This window comes from Scyliorhinus canicula, chromosome 10, assembly GCF_902713615.1.
Source record: "Scyliorhinus canicula chromosome 10, sScyCan1.1, whole genome shotgun sequence".
In the NCBI taxonomy this organism is placed as follows: Eukaryota; Metazoa; Chordata; class Chondrichthyes; order Carcharhiniformes; family Scyliorhinidae; genus Scyliorhinus; species Scyliorhinus canicula.
The window spans coordinates 5,306,466-5,330,138 of record NC_052155.1 but is presented as its reverse complement, the minus strand read 5'-3'; the positions used below and the strand labels follow the sequence as shown (position 1 = coordinate 5,330,138).

General features: G+C 46.6%; 1 protein-coding gene across 5 annotated transcripts in view; it reads right to left on the bottom strand.

Annotated features, from left to right (window-relative positions):
* Window positions 1–23,673, bottom strand: part of LOC119972206 (uncharacterized protein YMR317W-like) — a 106,118-nt gene that overhangs the window by 71,607 nt on the left and 10,838 nt on the right. For all 5 annotated transcript variants that reach the window (XM_038808554.1, XM_038808552.1, XM_038808553.1 and 2 more), the window contains exon 2: window positions 3,894–3,969. The gene's annotated coding sequence lies outside the window, so the exon portion shown is untranslated. The remainder of the gene's footprint in view (window positions 1–3,893; window positions 3,970–23,673) is intronic.

Sequence of the window (23,673 nt, the reverse complement as noted above, 5' to 3'; positions counted from 1 at the left end):
AGGTTCCAACCAGCGCAGAGCAAGGAGACGCTCCAACCACATGACCTACAGACCTCTCCCTGGTCCAAAGTTGGCATTGACCTATTCAACGTGAATAGTCGCGACTATATCTTAATCATCGATTACTTTTCGAACTATTCTGAGGTGCTGAAGCTGCCACACCTCAAGACATCAAGTAGCAGCCTGTGTTATCCGAAGCAGCAGAACACAACAGGGGCGAAGCTGTTTTTGATTTTTGAGTCTGTTTGTGAACAGTGGTTAGCATAAATGCTTCACAGCTCCAGGGTCCCAGGTTCGAATCCCAGCTTGGGTCACTGTCTGTGTAGAGTCTGTACATTCTCCCCGTGTGTGCGTGGGTTTCCTCCGGGTGCTCCGGTTTCCTCCCATATTTCAAAGATGTGCAAGTTAGGTGGATTGGCCATGCTAAATTGCCCTTAGGGTCCAAATTACCCTTAATGTTAGGTGGGGTTACTGGGTTATGGGGATAGGGTGGAGGTATGAGCTTGGGTAGGGTGCTCTTTCAAAGAGCCGGTGCAGACTCGATGGGCCGAATGGCCTCCATTCTGTAAATTCTATGAGACCCTGCCCGATAGAAGAAGTTGGAAGAGAGAGTAAGCCGGGTGGGAGGGGTCTTTGATTATGCTGCCCGCTTTCCCCAGGCAGCGGGAGGTGTAGATGGAGTCAATGGATGGGAGGCAGGTTTGTGTGATGGACTGGGCTGTGTTCACGACTCTCTGAAGTTTCTCGCGGTCTTGGGCCGAGCAGTTGCCATTACAGGCTGTGAAGCGGCCAGATAGGATGCTTTTCATGGTGCATCTGTAAAAGCTGGTAAGAGATAATGTGGACATGCCGAATTTCCTTAGTTTCCTGAGGACGTATAGGCGCTGTTGTGCTTTCTTGGTGGTAGCGTCGACGTGGCTGGACCAGGACAGATTTTTGGAGATGTGTACCCCTAGAAATTTGAAAAAAACTGTATAAAAGCAAATTACTGCGGAAGCTGGAATCTGAAACGAAAGAGAAAATGGTGGAAAATCTCAACAGGTCTGGCAGCATCTGTAGGGAGAGAAAAGAGCTAACGTTTCGAGTACGATGTCTCTTTGTCAAAGCTAACAGAGAAAGTGGGAAATATTTATACTGTGGAGTGAGAATTTATACTGTGCAGTAGATAACGGGGAGCCAATGGATGTGGTATATCTGGATTTCCAGAAAGACTTTGACAAGGTGCCACACAAAAGGTTGCTGCATAAGACAAAGATGCATGGCATTAAGGGTAAAGTAGTAGCATGGATAGAGGATTGGTTAATTAATAGAAAGCAAAGAGTGGGGATTAATGGGTGTTTCTCTGGTTGGCAATCAGTAGCTAGTGGTGTCCCTCAGGGATCCGTGTTGGGCCCACAATTGTTCACAATTTACATAGATGATTTGGAGTTGGGGACCAAGGGCAATGTGTTCAAGTTTGCAGATAACAGTAAGATGAACATAGAACATAGAACACTACAGCGCAGTACGGGCCCTTCGGCTTCACTGATCAAAAGGAGTCTGGCCCGCGATTGGTGCCCACCGATCGGCGCCTCTGAAGGACGCACTCCTTTCCTCCGTCGCCCCGCAAGATCACTCCACCATTTCTTGCGGGGCGGCCGCAGGAAGGATGGCAACTGCGCATGTGCGGGTTGGCGCCGGCCAACCTGCGCATGCGCGGGTGACGTCATTGCCACGTAATTCACGCGGCACCAAGGCCCGGCGCGCGTAAATGACGCGGCGCCGCTCCTAACCCCCCGGGGTGGGAGAATAGGGGGCGAGGAGTGGCCTCTGACGCCAGAGTGAAACACTCCGTTTTCACTCCGGCGTCGGCACTTAGTCTCCCGTTGGGAGAATCTCGCCCTCTGTTCTTCTCCAAAGATGCAGAGTAATTTTCTGTTTATATTTCTGAAACTATACGCCAGCTAGTCAAACATCAGTCATAGACAAAATGTTAGAATCTATTATTAGGGCCAAGATTAACAGGGCACTCGGAAAATCATCAAACGATTAAACAGATTCGCACTGATTTATGAAAGGGAAATCATGTTTGGCAAATCAGGAGAGGTGGATTGGGGCAGGGTCAAAATAAATGATGGTAGGAAGGAAGAGGACAGGGTAAAACAGGAAAGAGGAGATTGAGGAGGAAAAAAAGAGAATGCGAAAGAGCAGGGAAAGAGAATCGATACAGCACAGGAGACCATTTGGCCCATCGTGTCACTGAGCACCATTCTCCTGCACATTGTTTCCACGCCCTCTTGAATTCCTCCATCAAATTTGCCTCCACCACACTTCCAGGCAGCGCATTCCAGACCCCAACCACTTGCTATGTGAAAAAGATTTTTCTCACATCACATTTGCTTCTTTTGTAAATCACTTTAAATCTGTGACCTCTCATTCTTTTACAAACGGGAAGAGTTTCTCCCTGTTTACGCTGTTCAGCCCCCTCATGATTTTGAACACCTTTATCAAATCTCCTCCCAGTCTTCTACTCACCAAGAACAGTCCTAAAAAAGAGTAAAAGGGGGATGAAAGAAAAGACGGAAAGGACTGGAGCAGAGAACTTACATCCTCGGGACATTTGACTGTGTTTCAGTCAATTAATTACCTTTGAAGTGCAATCAACAATAAAAGGTAAAAACAGCAATCAATTAAACAAATAGCAAATGGCACAAGGAGATCTTCCAGCTTTTGAAAGAGATATTTTGTGCTTACCTGAACAAGCAGACTGGCCCTCAAATTAACATATCATCCAAAAGACAGCAGCTCTGACAATATAACACTCCAGTAAGAAGTCTTACAACACCAGGTTAAAGTCCAACAGGTTTGTTTCAAACACGAGCTTTCGGAGCACTGCTCCTTCCTCAGGTGAATATAACACTCCCTCACTGCTGCACTGATGTGTCAGCCTACATCTAAGTACTCCGAAAAGGAAACATTTAATTTTAAATAATCTGAAATAAAACCAGAGGGGTTTAATATAATACTTAGCCAGAGGGCTAACTGGAGTGTGAACAGAATACAAAAAGAAAACGCTCCTAAATATGCAGGAACAATGTTGCTTTTTAAGCATCATAAAACAATATTTCATAGAATTTGCAGTGCAGAAGGATATGCCATTCAGCACATAGAGTCCACACCAGCTCTTAGAAAGAGCATCCTACTTAACCCCAACTCACCTTTTGTTTTATTGTCACAAGTAGGCTTCAAATGAAGTTACTGTGAAAAGCCCCTAGTTGCCACATTCCGGCGCCTGTTCGGGGAGGCTAGTACGGAAATTGAACCGAGCTGCTGGCCTGCATTGGTCTGCTTTAAAAGCCAGCTATTTAGCCCAGTGAGCTAAACCAACCCCTAAAAATCTTACAAATCCTTTCTTAGGGAATTGTCTTCACTCAGTGTCTGGATTTTGAATTTAAATGACAGTATTTGTAAAAGTATGTAAATTACTGGGATAAAAGTTCTACTACTTTTCACCATCATTATCTAATAATTCTGCAGAATTATATAGTTAACGGAAAGCATCTAAATGAAAGCTGCTCCAATAGTGTTGGGATAAACTACAGCCACCAACCACTTAGTGTCACTCATTTTCTTTTCTTACATTTATGAAATTATATCTCGGACAAAGATCACAGTGGGCTAAACAGCTGGCTTGTAATGCAGAACAAGACCAGTAGTGCAGGTTCAATTCCCATACCGGCCTCCCCGAACAGGTGCTAGAATGTGGCGACTAGGGGCTTTTCACAGTAAGTTCATTGAAGCAGACGTGTGACAATAAGCGATTATTATTATTATTTTAATATAGTATTGTCTCGTACTAACTGAACATTTAAGTGTTATTCATCTGTATAATCAGATGTAGAGGTTTACATTACCTGTCAACTGAAAAAAAAATCCTTTTAATCCTCTTCAGAAGGAATCATATCACCTTGCTCCACACTTCCAAGAACCCTGAAAAATTTTGAGTATAGTTTTATTCTTTTTTTCAGATTATTGTCGTAGAACACAATTCAACCAAAAAATGACTAAGGGTGGGAATCTTCGGCTGCGCCCACCCGGCGACCAGAAATTCCCGCCCGAGGCCAATGGACTTTCAAATGGCCGCGTCCTGTCCATGGTGATCTTGCGGCAGGCGCCACCGAAGAATCCAGCCCCAATTGTCATTCTGGGCAGGTTTAGTGGGATGATTCCCGCCAGGTGTTTGGGCACAATCCAGGTCACAATTCACCCACACTTAGTCACTTTTTTGTAGCTTGGGGAGTTTTTTCTGCAGTGGGGAACTAAGGTCGCTGGTAAGACCATTTCCTCAATGATCGGGGCCCCATTTTTAAAGGGTGCCCAAATCACAAAGACCTGGCATGAGGATAATCCGGCCCCACACCCATCCATCCTTGTAGGCTCCGAAGTGAGCATACGCTGCTATGGAGTCTCTAAGGGCCCCCCATCTTTGAGGCCCTCCCCCTTTCAGTTCCTCCCCTTCGCCCCACTACTGTTCATACCACCCTTCTTCACTCCCCCATCCTTTGGAGACTGTTTAGCACAGGGCTAATTCGCTGGCTTTGAAAGCAGACCAAGCAGGCCAGCAGGACGGTTCAATTCCCGTAACAGCCTCCCCGAACAGGCGCCGGAATGTGGCAACTAGGGGCTTTTCACAGTAACTTCATTTGAAGCCTACTCGTGACAATAAGCGATTTTCATTTCATTTTAATTTCATTTTTTTATCGCCCCCTTTCTTGGGCATGGCCTCCCTTAGGCCCTTCTCCTTGGCAGCGCCAAGCTGGTACCTGGGCTCTGTCCTAGCACTCTGGCAGGACCAACCTGGCATTGCAGGGGTGTCAGGTTGGCACTACCACAGTTCCAGGTTGGCACTGCCCGATTGCGAGGGCTCCTGTCCTTGACGACTCGGGGCTCCAATGCCCTCCAAGCCCCCCAGCATGACCATCAAGTTTAGTCTCCGTTATATCAGTACTGAGGTGTGAGGCCTGGCCGGCGCGGCTGGTGAATACTGGGAGCCGAGAGGCTGTGGCCTCAAATGGACTGCGTATATTTAAATGAGCCGAATGACTCGTTTAAACATGTTTATCTGGACACACTCAGTGAGGGCATGATCCAGATCACACTGGGTGCATCGCGCGCGGTGCCCAGCACAAAACCCATTTTTGGCTCCAGTACTGGGCGCTATGCAGTGGGAAAATCACGGCAGTAGTCTTTCACACATCATTTCTCACATTTTTGGCATGTTAGGTAGGATGAGAGTAGGCCATTTGGCCTTGGCAAAAAGATCCAGAACCGGAGGACACCCATTTAAAGTGCATGTCAAAAGAAGCAACAGTGACATGAGGACAATCTTTTATGCAGTCAATGATTAGCATATGGAATGCATTGCACGAGAGACGGTGGTGGAGGTAGATTCGATCGAATCCGTAAAAAGAGAAAAAGATTGCAGCGTTACAAGGAGAAGGAATGGATTAAAACTAGATGAGTTACTTTTGCAGAGCTGACATGTTCACAATCTGCCAAATGGCCTTCTTCTGTGCTGTAAACCAGTGGTGGGCAATCGGGGTTCTGGCTGTGGCCCACAAGACATTTTGTTGAGAGAATGAGAACGGAGTTTGTGAGACTGTGAGCAGAGCAGGGAGAATAAAAAGGCGCAGGAAAGAGCAAGACTGAGAGCAGAGCCTTGGAAATAAAAGAACATGAGAAAAAGAGCAGAGCCTGGGGGATAAAAGAAAGAGTGAGACCATCAGAGGAGGCAGGAAGTGTAAGGGTGCAAGAAAGAGCGAGACCAAGAACAGAGCCAGTGAGATAAAAGGGCGTGAGAAAGAGTAAGACAGAGCGCGGACTTGGGAAGTAGGATCGGGAAGGAGTGCGACTGAGAGCAGAACCTGGAAATACAAGGGCACGGGATGGAGCGAGACCAAGAGAGGAGCGATTGGTTGGTGAGTATTTAATTTATATTTCTCATCTACCTTAAAATACTTTTACAATTTATTGGTAGCTGTAAGGTTTTCTTCACAATAATGTTTTTTAACAGCAGTAGTAAAGGTTATCGGGAACATTGCATTTATTAAAATTAAATAAATAAAAGAGCTAAACCACATATCTGTGTATTAAAGGAGTGTATATGTTTAGTTGTAGCTAATGTTACCTTTAATAAGCAGTGTAAATTGTATACTAAGGTCAGCGTAAATATTTCTTTTGTTTTTCCATTTGAAGTTGATGACAGTTATATTAACATAGGAATGATTTAGCATTTTATGCATCTCATACTGAAATATTTGGTGTGTGTTTATTTGTTGAATAGAAAGTCCCTCAGCCAGGCAGTTTGTTCCGCAAGTTCTGCTGTGTTGAGTGTGGATAGGCCTCCGCTGAGTCTGGGATTGGATATTCTTCTGTGGTTTGGTGCATAGTTTGCCCTCTCCCGCAGGCATATAAGGGGCTGGCACTATGTCCCATCTGTGGAGGTTGGCCAAGGATGGGGTGTGGCCGGTCTTGAACCTGTGAAGAGTGGATCTCTCTTTCCTTGGAAGGTTGAAACCAGGCGGCTGTTGGGTTGGGTTTGAGACCAGGTGCTTGTCATGTCCAATAATTCACATTCATTTGTCCAGGTGGAATTTGGGTTGAAGTCCTGTGCAGGAAAGGTTTTCCAGATTGGCTTTCTTGATAAGAGTTGTACGTTGGGTGAATATATCAGCATGAACTTTTTCTAACATTTTGTGAATTGTTGAGAGTTGGTGGGTATGTGGATCAGTGATGTTTGCCAGGACAGGAAGCCAAAGGAGTGGTGTTGAACATAGTGTCCCAGTAATGATACACATGGTAGCTTTCAGCTGGGTGTCAACTCTGTGTATGTGTGTGTATGATGATCTTGACCAAACAGAGGCACAGTATTCTACTACGGAGTATGAGAGTGTGAGTGCTGAGGTTCGGAGGGTGGTGGTATCAGCACCCCACATCAAGCCGGTTACTTTGGCAATCAAGTTGTTTCTGGACTTGACCGTGGGTAGTTGTTTTTAGATGTTCCCGGAAGGCCAATGTCCTATCTAAGGCATGTTGGAGTTGGGTAATGTTTTAACTTGTAGCCATTCATTTGAATGTTAAGCTCTTTATTGGCTTTTGCACTGTAAAGATGAATCAGCTGGATACTGTTTTTTCAGGGTTTGGCTTGAGTCACCATGTGTTGCAGTATTGTTCATGTTTTGACAAATTCTCCTTTAGGGTCCAGTCCGAGATGTCAAAGTCGAGGGCAGATGTTGTCGACAAATATGAATTTTAGGGAGGTAGTTTTTGGAAGATCATTTGTGTAGAAGTTGAACAGGGTTAGAACGCATACTAAGCCTTGGAGGAGTCCATGGGTTTGTCTTTGCCGTGTACTTTTTTTGACTGTACAAGGTGAACTCTGAACAGTATTCTGATGCTTTGAGTCGCCGGGGGGGCAACAGTTGTACTTAATGTATTTAATCTTATTCATGGGGCCGTGGTGAGTGCATATAAATACACAATTTAAATACATAGACACTGGCAAAGAGTGAGCATACAGAGTGTAGTATTACTCAGTAGAGAAGATGTGTGAAGAGGTCAATTCAATCCATAAGAGGGTAATTTGGGAGTCTGGTAACAGTGGGGAAGCAGCTGGTTTTGAATCTGTTAGTGTGCGTTCTCATACTTTTGTATCTCCTGTCCAATGGAAGAACAAAGAACAATACAGCACAGGAACAGGCCCTTCGGCCCTCCAAGCCTGCGCCGACCATGGTACCTGCTTAAACTAAAACCGTCTGTACTTACAGAGTCCGTATCCTTCCATTCCCACCCATTCATATATTTGTCTAGATGTCCCTTAAATGCCGCTATCGTACCTGCTCCCACCACCTCCCCAGGAAGCATGTTCTATATATTTACCACAGTCTGTGTAAAAAAACTTGCCTTGTACATCTGTTCTAAACTTTTCCCCACGCACTTTAAACCTATGTCCCCATGTACTTGACTCTCCTACCCAAGGAAAGAGCATCTAATGATCCACTCTGTCCATGTCGCTCATAATCTTGTAGACCTCTATCAGGTTGCCTCTCAACCTCTGTCGTTCCAGTGAGAACAGACCGAGTTTATCTAATCTTTTATAGAGTCATAGATGTTTACAGAAAGGAAACAGGCCCTTCAGCCCTGCCTGTCCATGCCACCCAGTTTCTATCACTAAGCTCGTCCCACTTGCCCGTATTTGGCCCATATCCCTCTATACCCACCCTGCTCATGTAACTGTCTGTTTTTTGAAGGAAAAATACCCACCTCTACCACTGCCTCTGGCAGCTCGTTCCAGATGCTCACAACCCTCTGTTGAAAAAATGTCCCCTCTGGTCTCTTTTGTACCTCTCCCCTCTCACCTTTAACTTATACCCTCTAGTTCTAGACTTCTCTACCTTTGGGAAAAGATGTTGACTATCTAGCTTATCTATGCTCTTCATTATTTAATAGACCTCTATAAGATTGCCCCCTAAGCCTTCTACGTTCCAGGGGGAAAAGCCCCAGCCTATCCGGCTTCTCCTTATAACTCAGACCATCAAGTCCTGGTAGTATCCTCAAAAATCTCTTCTGCACTCTTTCTAGATTAACAATGTCCTTCCTATAATAGGATTACCATAACTGAACACAGTATTCCATGTGTGGTCTTACCAATGTCTTGTACAACTTCAACAAGACGTCCCAACTCCTGTATTCAATATTCTGACCAATAAAACCCAGCCTGCTGAATGCCTTCTTCACCACCCCGTCCACCTGTGACTCCATCTTCAAGGAGCTATGAACCTGTACCCCAAGATCTCTTTGTTCTGTAACTCTCCCAACTCCCTACCATTAACTGAGTAGGTCATGCCCTGATTTGATATACCAAAATTCATCACCTCACATTTATCCAAATTAAACTCCATCTGCCATTCATCAACCCACAGGCCCAATTGGTCAAGATCCTGTTGCAATTGTATCTAACCTTCTTCACTATCCACTATGCCACCAATCTTGGTGGCATCTGCAAACTTACTATCCATACCTCCTACATTCTCATCAAAATCATTAATATAACAAATAACAGTGGACCTAGCACCAATCCCTGAGGCACACCATTGGTCACAGGCCTCCAGTTTGAAAAACAACCCTCCACAACCACCTTTTGGCTTCAGTCGCCAAGCCAATTTGTATCTTATTGGCTACCTCACCCTGAATTCCTCATAGCTCTCCTCATAGCTGATGCCCTCCATATCAGGAAACATCCCAGTAAATTGCTTCTGTACCCTCTCCAAAGCATCCACATACTTCTGGTAGTGTGGTGACTACAAGTGTATGCTGTATTCCAAATGAGGCCTAACTAAGGTTCTGTACAGCAGCAACATGACGTGCCAATTTTTATATTCAATGCCCCGACCGATGAAGGCCAGCATGCCGTATGACTTCTTGACAACCTTATGCACATGCATTGCCACTTAGTGATCAGTGGACATGCACCCCCAGATCTCTCTGCCTTTCAGTACTCACAAGAGTTCTACCATTTATTGTGTAACCCCTACATGCATTGGACCTTCCCAAATGCATTACCTCACACTTGTCCAGATTAAACTCCATCTGCCATTTCTCTGCCCAAGACTCCAACCGGTTTATATCCTGCTGTATCCTCTGACAATCGTCTTCACTATCTGCAACTCCACCAATATTTGTGTCGTCTGCAAACTTACTAATCAGACCAGCTACATTTTATTCTAAATCATTTATATTTACCACGAACAACAAAGGCCCCAGAACTGATCCCTGCGGAACTCTGCTATTCACAGCTTTACATTCACAAAGCACCCTTCTACTGCTACCCTCTGTCTTCTGTGCCAGTTCTGTATCCAACTTGCCAGCTCTTCTCTGATCCCATGTGACTTCACCTTTTGTGCCAGTCTACCATGAGATACCTTGTCAAAGGCTTTACTGAAGTCCATGTATACAACAGCTACTGCCTTTCCCTCATCTATCATCTTTGTCACTTCTTCAAAAACTTGATCAAATTAGTGACGCACGACCTCCCCTTCATAAAACCATGCTGAGCATCACTAATAAGGCCATTTGTTTCCAAATGTATGTAAATCCTATCTCTAAGAATCTTTTCCAATAATTTCCCTACCACTGATGTAAGGCTCACTGGTTTATAATTTCCTGGATTCTCCCTGCTGCCCTTCTTAAACAATGGAACAACATTGGCTCCTTTCCAGTCCTCTGCAACTTCACCTGTAGCCAATGAGGATAGAAAGATTACTGTCAAGGCTCCAGCAATTTCCTTCCTCATGTCCCACAGTATTTTGGGGTAGATCCCATCAGGCCCTGGGAGCTTATCTACTTTAATGCTTTTTCAGATGCCCAACACTCCTCTTTATTAATATCAACATGTCTTAGAATATCGGAGGAGTGAATAAGCCGGGTGGGAGGGATCTTTGATTATGCTGCCCAATTTTCCAAGGCAGCGGGAGGTGTAGAAAGAGTCAATGAATGGGAGGGGGGGGGGGCATGTTCGCGTGATGGACTGGGCTGTGTTCACGACTATCTGTAGTTTCTTACAGTCTTGGGCTGAGCAGTTGCCAAACCAGGCTTGGATGAAGCCAGATAGGATGCTTTCTATAGTGCATTTGTAAAAGTTGGTGAGAGTCAATGTTGACATGCCGAATTTCCTTAGTTTCCTGAGGAAGTATAGGCGCTGTTGTGCTTTCTTGGTCGTAGTATCAGCATGGGTGGACCAGGACAGGTTGTTGGTGATGGGCACCTTTAGGAATTTGAAGCTGTCAACCATCTCCACCTTGGCCTCATTGATGCAGACAGGGGTGCGTACGATACTTTGCTTCCTGAAGTCAATGACCAGCTCTTTAGTTTTGCTGATGTTGAGGGATAGATTGTTGTCTTTACATTACTCCACTTGGTTCTCTATCTCCCTCCTGTATTATGACTCATTGTTGCTCGAGATCCAACCCACTACGGTCGTGTCGTCGGCAAATGTCTAGATGGAGTTGGAGCCAAAGTTTGCCACACAGTCGTGTGTGTATAGGGAGTATAGTAGGGGGCTAAGTATGCAGCTTTGCGGGGCCTTTTACTTCAGCTTCACTTCAACTGTAGTTTCCCATGCTATCCAATACATTCATTTATTCACTTAGCACACTGAAAAGCAGGCAGTGAGTAGTATGGTACCACATGGGTTTGTGCTAGGACCCCAACTGTTCACATTATATATAAATATTAATGTTTTGGACGAGGGAACTAAATGTATTATCTCCAAATTTGCAGATGATACAAAGTTGGGTGGGAGGGTGAGCTGTGAGGAGGTTGAAGAAATGCTTCAGCGGAATTTGGACAGGCTGAGTGGGCACATGCATGGCAGAGGCAGGATAATGTGGATAAATGTGAGGTTATCCTCTTCAGTGGCAAAAATAGGAAGGGAGATTATTATTTGAATGGGTGTAAATTGAGAGGTGGATTCTCAGCGAGACCTTGATGCCCTCGTGCATCAAGCACAAAGGTACAGTAGGCTGTAAAGAAGGCAAATGGTATGTTGACCTTCACAGCGAGAGGATTTGAATATAGGAATAGGGATGTTTTGCTGCAATTGTATAGGGTGTTGGTGAGGCCATGCCTATAGTATTGTGGGCAGTTTTGGTGTCCTTATCTGAGGAAGGATGTTCTTACTCTGAAGGGAGTGCAGCAAAAGTTTACCAGGTTGATTCCTGGGATGGTGGGACTGTCAATTAGGATTATATTCATTGGAGTTTAGAAGAGTGAGAGGGGATCTCATAGAAACTTATAAAATTCTAACACAATTAGACAGGGTAGATTCAGAAAGAATGTTCCCGGGGAGTCCAGAACTAGGGGTCATGCTTTTAAACCTTTTAGGACTAAGGTGAGGAGATATTTCTTCACTCAGAGAGTGGTGAATTTGTGGAATTCACTATCACAGAAAGTAGTTGAAGTGAAAAGATTGTGTAATTTGTAGAAGGAATTAAATATAGTTCTTGGGGCTGAAGGGATCAAGGGATATAGGGGGGGGGGGGGGGGGGGGGGGGGAGAAGGCGGGATCAGGGTCCTGAACTTGATGATCAGCCATGACCATAATGAATGGTGGAGCAGGCTCAGGGCTGAATGGTCGCCTTCTGCTTCTATTTTCTATGTATGTTTCTAACAATCTCTGTCATGAATGTATTCAGTGACTGAGCATCCATAGCACTCTGATGTGGAGAATTGCAAAGATCCACGACACATTTAGTGAAAAAATTGTTCTTCATCTCTGTCTTAAATGATCATCCACTTAATCTGAGACTGTTACCATGTTTTCTAATTCTTCACCTGGGGAAACATTTTCTCAGCATCTATTGGTTAAGTCACGTAGCAATTTTATACGTTGCAGCAAGCCCATCTCTCATATTCTAAATTCTAAGGAGCATAGGCCCAGTCTACTTAATCTCTCCTCTACGAAAGTGAATTATTTCACACATTGATATATTGTATTTTATTATGCCATGTCCTTGGCCACTAAGGCAAATTGTTTAAATCCCTCTGCTGTCCCTCTGAGACCTCCTCACAGTTACTTTTCTGCCTAACTTTGTATCATAAACAAATTTACACTCATCAGTTAATATAAATGGCAAATTACTGAGGTACAAGTAGTACCTGACTAGTGACAACCTGCCAAGCTGAAAATAGATACATATTAATAGATACATAGAAGATAGGAGCAGGAAGAGGCCTTTTGGCCCTTCAAGCCTGCTCCGCCATTCATCACGACCATGGCTGATCATCCAACTCAATAGCCTAATCCTGCTTTCTCCCCATCCCATTCTCCCCAAGTGCTATATCCAGCCACTTCTTGAATATATTCAAAGTTTTAGCATCAACTACTTCCTGTGGTAATGAATTCCACAGGCTCACCACTCATTGTGTGAAGAAGTGTCTTCTTATCTCTGTCCGAAATGGTTTACCCTGAATCCTCAGACTGTGACCCCTGATTCTGGACACACCCATCATTGGTAACATCTTCCCTGCATCTACCCTGTCTAGTCCTGTTCGAATTTTATAAGTCTCTGAGGTCCCCCCTCATTCTTCTGAACTCCAGCGAGAACAATCCCAACCTAGTCAATCTCTCCTCATATGACAGCCCCACCATCCCTGGAATCAGTCTGGTAAACTTTCACTGCACTCCCTCGAGAGCAAGAACATCCTTCCTCAGAGAAGGAGACCAAAACTGCCCACAATACTCCAGGTGTGGCCTCACCAAGGCCCTGTACAATTGCAGCAACACATCCCTGCTTCTATACTTGAAACCTCTCGCAATGAAGGCCAACATACCATTAGCCTTCTTTACCGACTGCTGTACCTGCATGCTTACCTTCAGCGACTGGTGCACAAGGACACCCAGGTCCCGCTGCACAATCCCCGCTCCCAATTTACAATCATTCAGGTAGTAATCTGCCTTCCTGTTTTGGCTTCCAAATGAATAACCTCACACTTGTCCAAATTATACTGCATCTGCCCTTGGTTTGCCCATACATAGAACATACAGTGCAGAAGGAGGCCATTTGGCCCATCAAGTCTGCACCAACCCACTTAAGTCCTCACTTCCACCCTATCCCCATAACCCAATAACCCCATCTAACCTTTTTTGGACACTAAAGGCAAATTAGCATGGCCAGTCCACCTAACCTGCACATCTTTGGACTATGGGAGGAAACCCACGCAGACACGGGGAGAACATGCAGACTCCGCACAGACAGTGACCCAGTGGGGAATTAAACCTAGGACCCTGGCATTGTGAAGCCACAGTGCTAGCCACGTATGCTACTGTGCAGCCCAAATGTCCCATTTGTTCCTCCACTATGTTTTTTGTCCATTAACCAATCCTCATATTAACCCAAATCTCCTGAATACTAATTTTGTATAATAACCTCTTGTGGAACATCTTATTGAATGTGTTTTTGAAAATCCAAATACATTATTTATGAGACATGTTGGAATTATAATAGCAATAGAAATCAGGAAGAGTATCTCAAATGTAGGAGAGAGGCTAAGGCTGGAATAAGGAAGGCTAAGAGGAAGCATGAGGAAAGGATGGCAGGGCAATACAGGCCCTTCAGCCCACCATGTTGTGCCAACCGTTTATCCTAATCTAAGATCAACCTAACCTACACCCCTTCAATTTACTGCTGTCCATGTGCCTGTCGAAGAGTCGCTTAAATGTCCCTAATAGAACATACAGTGCAGAAGGAGGCCATTTGGCCCATCGAGTCTGCACTGACCCACTTAAGCCCTCACTTCCACCCTAGCCCCGTAACCCAATAAGCCCTCCTAACCTTTTTTGGACACTTAAGGGCAATTTATCATGGCCAATCCACCTAAGCTGCACATCTTTGGACTGTGGGAGGAAACCGGAGCACCCGGAGGAAACCCAAGCAGACACGGGGAGAACGTGCAAACTCTGCACAGACAGTGACCCAGCGGCGAATCGAATCTGGGACCCTGGCGCTGTGAAGCCACAGTGCGATCCACTTGTGCTACCGTGCTGCCCATATTTTTATCTTTATAGAACATACAGTGCAGGAGGCCATTCGACCCATCGAGTCTGCACCGACCCACTTAAGCCCTCACGTCCACCCTATTCCCGTAACATAATAACCCCTCCTAATGACTCTACCACCTCCGCTGGCATTGCATTCCACACACCCAGCACTTTCTGTGCAAAGAACCTATGTCTGACATCTCCCCTGTACCTTATGTCCCCTCGTGTGGAGGTTTCCTGATACATCTAATAGGTAGAGGATAGTTATTTAGGATAAATATTAAGCCCCAGTTTTACCCATTTTATTTCAACACTGTCATCGCCTCAGGTCATCTCAAAACATAACTGTTTACAAAGCAGCATAACACAGCTTAATTCACTTTACTAGATTAAAACAAACACTTGAACTGATTTAATGAATACATTTTTCAAGACAGTGCCCAAGGACAGGGCTGAATCCATGGCAACAGCATGGCACGACAAGGTAACATGAAGACTCTATTGTTATAACAGCTAAGCCAGCAAAACACCAGTTCAAACTGGCCTTGATAACGGCACAATATCGCATTATTTAACATACACAAGTATGCAGATACGAAACAATTAGAACTAATGTTGCATATTAAAGATGGACGGCTTGCCATCAAATCAGATGTGTTTGAGTCCAACCCAAACCAATCAGGATTATATTGGGGTGTGATTAGATGGCTTTAGACAGATATGAAACAGTATAGCTGTAAGTTTTGTTTGGCCATTTTTAGTTGAAGCTGGAGCTGGGCTGGATCATTAGCTGGATTTCTTTCTTTCTCTCTTTTTCATGAATCATCTATACTTTGATCTGAACTATTCACTGTCTCCCTGTATTCATATTTCATTTTCAGACTTTGACTTTTAAAGTTATTTAAAGTTATTCCCGTACCAGCCTCCCCGGACAGGCGCGGAATGTGGCGACTAGGAGCTTTTCACAGTAACTTCATTGAAGCCTACTCGTGACAATAAGCGATTTTCATTTTCATTTCATATTGCGAGCTGTTTGCCTAAGCAAGAAAATAATTTCTGTGATTCTCTGAAAGCTTCAAATTGTCTATGAATTGCCTTTTAAATGACTTTCAAATTGTAATCAATAAAAGACAAATAAAACAATTCCTATTTGCACCTGAGAAGTTTTAACTTAAATTTCTACTGAATTCCAGTAATCGCAAAGTGCTGCTGAAACCGAATGGTTAAATCTATCACTTTGTGACAGCCATTTCCACCCTTGGGAAAAGTCTCTGGCTATTCACTCTATCCAAGCCTCTCATCACCTTGTACACCTCTATCGAGTCACCTTTCTGCCTTCTTTGCTCCAGTGAGAAAAGCCCTAGCTCCCTCAATCTTTCCTCATAAGACATGCCCTCCAGTCCAGGCAGTAGCCTGGTAAATCTCTGTACCCTCTCCAAAACATCCACATCCTTCCTATAATGAGGCGACCAGAACTGGACACAATATTCCAAGTGTGGTCTAACTAAGGTTTTATAAAGCTGCAGCAAAACCTTGCGGCTCTTAAACTCAATCCACCTGTTAATGAAGGCCAACACACCATACACCTTCTTAACACCCTATCAACCTGGGTGGCAACTTTGAGGGATCTATGTATGTGGACCCCAAGATCCCTCTGTCCCTCCACACTTCCAAGAATCCTGCCTTTAACCCTGTATTCAGCATTCAAATTCGATCTTCCAAAATTAATCACTTCACATTTATCAAGGTTGAACTCCATCTGCCACTTCACAGCCCAGCTCTGCATCCTGTCAATGTCCTGTTATAACCTGAAACAACCCTCAACACTATCTACAACTCCCCCAACCTTTGTCTCATCGGCAAACTTACTAACCCACCCTTCCACTTCCTGATCGAAGTCATGAAAATGAAATGAAAATCGCTTATTGTCACAAGTAGGCTTCAAATGAAGTTACTGTGAAAAGCCCCTAGTCGCCACATTCCGGCACCTGTTCGGGGAGGCTGGTACGGGAATTGAACCGTGCTGCTGGCCTGCCTTCGTCTACTTTCAAAGCCAGCGATTTAGCCCTGTGCTAAACAGCCCCTGTTTAGTCATTTATAAAAACCACAAAAGGCAGAGGTCCCAGAACAGATCCTTGCGGGACACCACTGGTCACCGACCTCCAGGCGGAATGCTTTCCATCCACTACCACTCGCTATCTTCTTTCAGCCAGCCAATTCTGTATCTAGACAGCCAAATTTTCCTGTATACCATGCCCCCTAACTTTCTGAATGTGCCGACCATGGGGAACCTAATCAAATGCCTTACTTAAATCCATATACACCACATCCACTGCCCGACCTTCATCAACGTGTCTCGTCACATCCTCAAAGAATTCAATGAGGCTTGTGAGGCATGACCTACCCCTCACAAAACCATACTGACTATCTTTAATCAAACTATGTTTTTCTAAATTTGCTCACAACACACGTATGACTGATGGGTCAGTAATTCCCAGGGATTTCCCTATTCCCTTTCTTGAACAGGGGAACAACATTCGCCTCCCTCCAATCAACCGGCACTACTCCAGTGCAGAGTGAGGGCAACGGCGCAGCAATCTCCTTGGGCATATCCCGTCAGGCCTAGTGGACTTATCTATCCTGATGCTTTTCAAAATTTCCAGCACATCCTCCTTCTTAATATTGAAGAAAGGGAATAGGGAAATCCCTGGGAATTACAGACCAGTCAGTCTTATGTCTGTGGTGTGAAAAATACTAGAAAGGATTCTGAGAGATAGGGGGCGGTATTCTCCAATAATGGGGTTATGTCCCCATGCCAGCATCAAAACGCAGGCGCTTTCACTCCAGAGCGATCCTCCAATTTGCAGGGCTAGCAGGGCTCCGGAATGCTTCCCGCATCTCTGCCTGTGGATACAGGGCCCTGCACTTCCGGTCGGGAGTCCGCGCATGCGCACGGCGACGGCGGCCGCCCCAAAGGATCACCCCCCCCCCCCACCAGTGCAGCCACGGACTGAGTTACCACCAGTCACCACGCCAAGTTCCCGAAGGTTGAGACCATGAGAGACCCACGCCGTTGGTAACTCGGCCAGTTACACTTGGAGAATCTCGGGGTGGGGGTCTCTGTCAATGGCCCCCTACCCGCGCAGTGGATGTGGTGTATATGGATTTCAGTAAGGCATTTGATAAGGTTCCCCATGGTAGACTCATTCAGAAAGTTGGGGACATGGGATACAGGTAAATTGGCTGTCTGGATACAGAATTGGCTGGCCAAAAGAAGACAGCGAGTGGTAGTGGATGGAAAGTATTCTGCCTGGAGGTCGGTGACCAGTGGTGTGGGATCTGTTCTGGGACCTCTGCTCTGTAGTTTTATGAATGACTAGGATGAGGAAGTGGAAGGGTGGGTTAGTAAGTTTGCCGATGATACGAAGGTTGGGGGAGTTGTTGATAGTGTTGAGGGCTGTTGAATGTTACAACAGGACATTGACAGGATGCAGAGCTTGGCTGAGAAGTGGGAGATGGAGTTCAACCTCGATAAATGTGAAGTGATTTATTTTGGAAGGTGGAATTTGAATTCTGAATCCAGGGTTAAAGGCAGGATTCTTGGACCTGTGGAGGAAGAAGGGCAGTGATTCTCCGAGCGTCCGCACCGGCGCGGGGGCGGAGAATGGGGCCTGAGAACCGCGATTGGGTCCAACATCGGGATGCAATTATCCGGCGACCGGCAGTCACGCGCGCGGTCGACAGGGCAAGTCGGGGGCCGTTGAAAGAGGCCCCTGCAGCGATTCTCCGCAGTCAACAGCCGAGTTCCCGCATGAGTTCACGTATGGTTCACCCGGCAGGAGCTGAGCGCCGCGGCTGCCGTGGCCGTCCTGATGCGGGTGGGGGGGGGGGGGGCCTCCACGACAGCCAGGCCCGCGATCGGGGGCCACCGATCTGGAGGAGTCTACCTTCTTTCACGCCGGCCCGCGTGTTGCTCCACCATGTTTCGCGGCCGCCGCGCGCATGCGTGAACCCGCGGCCGGCCGGCGCATGCATGCGCGGACGTGCAGCGACAGTGCAGGGTGCGTACGGCAGCTGGAGCAGCACAGAGCACTATGGTGCCATGCTGGCCCCCTGTATGCTATAGAATCGCTGGGCCAAGAGGCCCGTTGACGCTGGCAGAAACACCCCGGTTTTTACGCCGACGTCAACACTTAGCCGCGTTTTTGGTGAATCCCGGACAGGGATCTTGTGGTCCACGTACATAGATCCCTCAAAGTTGCCACTCAGGTTGATCGGGTTAAGAAGGCGTATGGTGTGTTGGCTTTAATTAACCGGGGGATTGAGTTTAAGAGCTGCGAGGTTTTGCTTCAGCTTTCTAAAAGCCTGGTTAGACCACACTTGGAACATTGTGTCCAGTTCCGGTCACCTCATAATAAGAATAATAATCGCTTATTGTCACAAGTAGGCTTCAATGAAGTTAGTGTGAAAAGCCCCTAGTTGCCACATTCCACCACCTGTTCGGGGAGACCAGTATGGGACCCGAGCTGCTGGTCTTGTTCTGTATTACATGCCAGCTGTTTAGCCCACTGTGCTAAACCAGCCCCTCATTATAGGAAGGATGTGTATGCTTTGGAGAGGGTGCCGAGATTTACCAGGATGCTGTCTGGACGGGAGGACATGTCTTTTGAAGAAAGGTTGAGGGAGAACAAGAACAAAGAAGAACAAAGAGTTAGGGCTTTTGTCGCTAGGGCTTGTCACTGGAGCGAAGAAGGGAGGTGTCATGTCAGAGGTGTACAGGGTGATGAGAGGCATGGATAGAGTGGATGGCTAGAGTGGATAGACAGAGACTTTTCCCCAGGGCAGAGTTGGCTGTCTCAATGAGACATAATTTTAAGGTGATTGGAGGAAGGTATAGGGGAGATATCTTTACACAGAGAGTGGTGGGTGTGTGGAATGCACTGCCAGCAGAGGTGGTGGAGTCAGAGTCATTCGGGACATTTAAGCGACTCTTGGACAGGCACATTGACAGCAGTAAATTGAAGGGGTGTAGGTTAGGTTGATCTTGGATTCGGATAAATGGTCGGCACAACTTCGTGGGCCGAAGGGCCTGTACTGTGCTGTACTGTTCTAAGTTCTATCAGCCTGGATATTGTCCAGGGCCTGCATTTGAACATACACTGCTTCAGTATCTGCAGGGTCACAAATGGTGCTGAACATTGTGTAGTCATCCACAAACATCCCCATTTATTTTATTTTATTTTTTTTAAATTTAGAGTACCCAATTAATTTTTTTCCAATTAAGGGGCAATTTAGCGTGGCCAATTCACCCAACCTGCACATCTTTGGGTTGTGGGGGCGAAACCCACGCAGACACGGGGAGAATGCACAAACTCCACACAGACAGTGACCCAGAGCTGGGATCGAACCTGGGACCTCAGCGCCGTGAGGCAGCAGGGCTAACCCACTGTGCCACCGTGCTGCCCCGAACATCCTCATTTATGACCTTATGATAGAAGGAAGGTTATTGATGAAACAGTTGCAGATGGTTGGTCCGAGGACACTACCCTGAGGAATTTCTGTTGTGATGTCCTGGAGTTGAGATGATTGACCTCCAAACATCACAGCCATTTTCCTTTGTGCCAGTCTGACTCCAACCAGCAGAGAGTTGATTGATTGACTGATATTCATTGTCACATGTACTGAAGTACAGTGAAAAGTATTTTTCTGCGGCCAAGGGAATGTACACAGTACGTACATAGTAGACAAAATAATATTCAACAGAGTACATTGACAAATGGTACATCAACAAATAGTGGAACAAGTGCCAAACAAGAGCAGCATACGTGAACAGTGTTCCTACAGGGAACAGATCAGTCCAAGGGAGAGTCATTGAGGAGTCTAGTAGCTGTGGGGAAGAAGCTGTTCCTATGTCTAGATGTGTGGGTCTTCAGACTTCTGTATCTTCTGCCTGATGGAAGGGTCTGGAAGAGGGCAAAGCCTGGGCGTGAGGAGTCTCTGACAATGCTGTCTACCTTCCTGAGGCAGTGGGAGGTATAGACAGAATCCATGGGAAGATGGCAAGCTTGTCTGATGCGGGGGGCTAGTTCACCACACTCTGCAGTTTCTTGCGAATCTTGAGCTGAGCAGTTGCCATACCAGGCTGTGATGCAGCTGGATAGGATGCTCTCCAGTTATCCCCGATTCCCATTGACTCCAATTTTGCTAATACTCCTTAATGTCCAGGGCAGTCGGTCCCACTTCACCTCCAGAATTCGGCTCTTTTGTTCATGTTTGTACCAAAGCTGTAACGAGGTCAGGAGCTGAGTGACCCTGGTGGAACCCAAACTGAGCGTCAGTGAGCAGGTTATTGCTAAGCGCCGCTTGATAGCACTGTTGATGATCTCTTCCATCACTTTGCTGATGGAGAGTAGACTGATAGAGCAGTAATTAGCTGGGTTGGATTTGTCCTGTTTCTTGTGTGCAGGTCACACCTGGGCAATTTTCCACATTGCTGGGTATCTGCATATTTGAGGTAATTCTCAAACTGCCTTGGAGAGTCCAGAACCAGATGTCACAGTCGAAGGATATGGGGTAAACCACTTAGGACTGAGATAAGGAGAAATTTCTTCACTCAGAGAGTGACGGACCTGTGGAATTCTCTACCACAGAAAGCAGTAGAGGCCAAAACCATTCAAGAAGTTAAATAAAGCACTTGGTGCGAAGGTGATCGAAGGATATGAGGGGAAAGTGGGAACAGGCTACTGTATTGGATGATCAGCCATGATCATATTGAATGCGTAGCAGGCTCAAATGGGCCGAAGGGCCTCCTCCTGCTCCTATTTGCTAAGTTTCTATCCAAAGCTTGGCTGTCCAGATCTTAACTTACACCAAGTACAGTTTACCTTTTCTCACTGACTTACATTGATATCCAGTGCAAAGGCACCTCAATTTTAAAATTTTGCACGTGTAATTCTCCTTAAATCCGCTTTGATCAGGATTTTGGTCACCTTCCTGATATTTCCATCACCTCAGCATCAAGGTTTATTTGATAATACTCATGTAGAATGCCTTGGGACATTTTGCTTTGTTATAAGCACTATATAAGTTGCTGTTATTGGCTTTCACTGAATTCTGTAACCTTCCTATCAACGATGGAATCAAATTACACATTCCAAAGTGTTGATGAGCAATAAAAACAGCAAATGCCTTAAACGCTGGAGTTTTTGAATTAGTGCTGAATGAGTATTGTCCTCCCATTTCCTGTATTTGTGTCACAATGCTGTCTTTGGATGCAGCCAAAAGGTTCTGGTCTAACATTAAATGTCAACAACAGCTTGCATTTACATAGCATCTTCAACATGCTATGTAAAAGCATGTTACGTGTTTGCACAAAAATAGTTCACAGGGCTTCACAAATTTGACTCCGTGTCACGTCAGGACAGAGTCATAGAATATACAGTGCAGAAGGAGGCCATTCGGCCCATCAGGTCTGCACCGACACCGACCCACTTAAACCCTCACTTCCACCCTATCCCTGTAACCCAATAACCCGTCCTAACCTTTTTGGTCACTAAGGGCAATTTATCATGGCCAATCCACCTAACCTGCACATCTTTGGACTGTGGGAGGAAACCGGAGCACCCGGAGGAAACCCACGCAGACACGGGGAGAACGTGTACACTCCGCACAGACAGTGACCCAGCGGGGAATCGAACCTGGGACCCTTGCGCTGTGAAGCCACAGTGCTATCCACTTGTGCTACCGTGCTGCCCAGTCAAAGAAGTAATTTCCTCTGCCATTTTTGCCAACTCCAGCATGATGCCACCTCTCCCATCACACATGGCACCTTCCCATGCAATCGCAGAAGGTGTAAAACCTGCCCCATTACCTCTTCCATGCTTAACATCCCAGGCCCAAAACACTTGTGTTAAAATGGGAAGCAACAGCAACAGGCCCAAAACACTCATTCCAGGTTAAGCAGTGTTTCATTGCATCCCTTTCAATTTGGACTATTGCATTCGCTGCTCCCAATGTGGTCTCCTCTATATCGAAGAGACCAAACGTAGACTGGGTAATCGCTTTGAAGCGCACCTTCGGTCTGTGCGCATTCAGGACCCTGACCTTCCTGTTGCTTCCCACTTTAACACAAGACCCTGCTCCCATGCGCACATGCAATCCTTGGCCTGCTGCAATGTTCCAGTGAATCTCACCGCAAACTGGAGGAACAACATCTCGGGCGGGATTCTCTGACCCCCCCTGCCGAGGCGGAGAATCGCCGGGGGGCGGCGTGAATCCCGTCCCCGCTGGCTATCGAATTCTCCGGCGCCGGAGATTTGCTGGCGGTGGGAATTGCGCCGTGCCGGTCGGTGGCCGCTACAGCGGCCCCACGCGATTCTCCGGCCCGCGATGGGCCAAGTGGATGCCCATTTTTTTACCAGTCCCGCCGGCGTAAATTAGAGTAGGTTCTTACCGGCGGGACCTGGCGGCGCGGGCGGCCTCCAGGGTCCTCGGGGGGGCGCAGGGGGATCTGGCCCCGGGAGGTGCCCCCACAGTGGCCTGGCCCGCGATTGCGGCCCACCGATCCGTGGGTGGGCCTATGCCGTGGGAGCACTCTATACCTCCACATCTGCCGCTATGGTCCTCCGCATGGCCGATGCGGAGTCGAACCCTCCTGCGCATGCGCCGGGATGACGCCAGCACACACTGGCACTCCGGTGCATGCATCAACTCGCGCCGGCCGGCAGAGGCCCTTCGGCGCCGGTTGGCGTGGCGCCAAGCCCCTTCCCCACTGGCTGGCGTGGTGCAAACCACTCCGGGGAGGGCCTAGCCCCTGAAGGTGCGGCCCGACGCCGGAGTGGTTCACGCCACTCCTTCGTGCCGGGACCCCCCACCCCACCGGGTAGGGGAGAATCCCGCCCCTCATCCTGTGGTTAGGCTCGCTACAGCCTTTAGGTCTCAACATCAAATTCAACAACTTCAGATGATTAGCTTGACCCGATCTCGACCCCTTTGTTTTCATCCCATTTCATTTTAACTGTCTTTTACATTTTATTTCTTTCTTGTCTTTCTTGATGTATATTCCCCCCCCCCCCCCACTCTTTTTCCCTATTTTATCC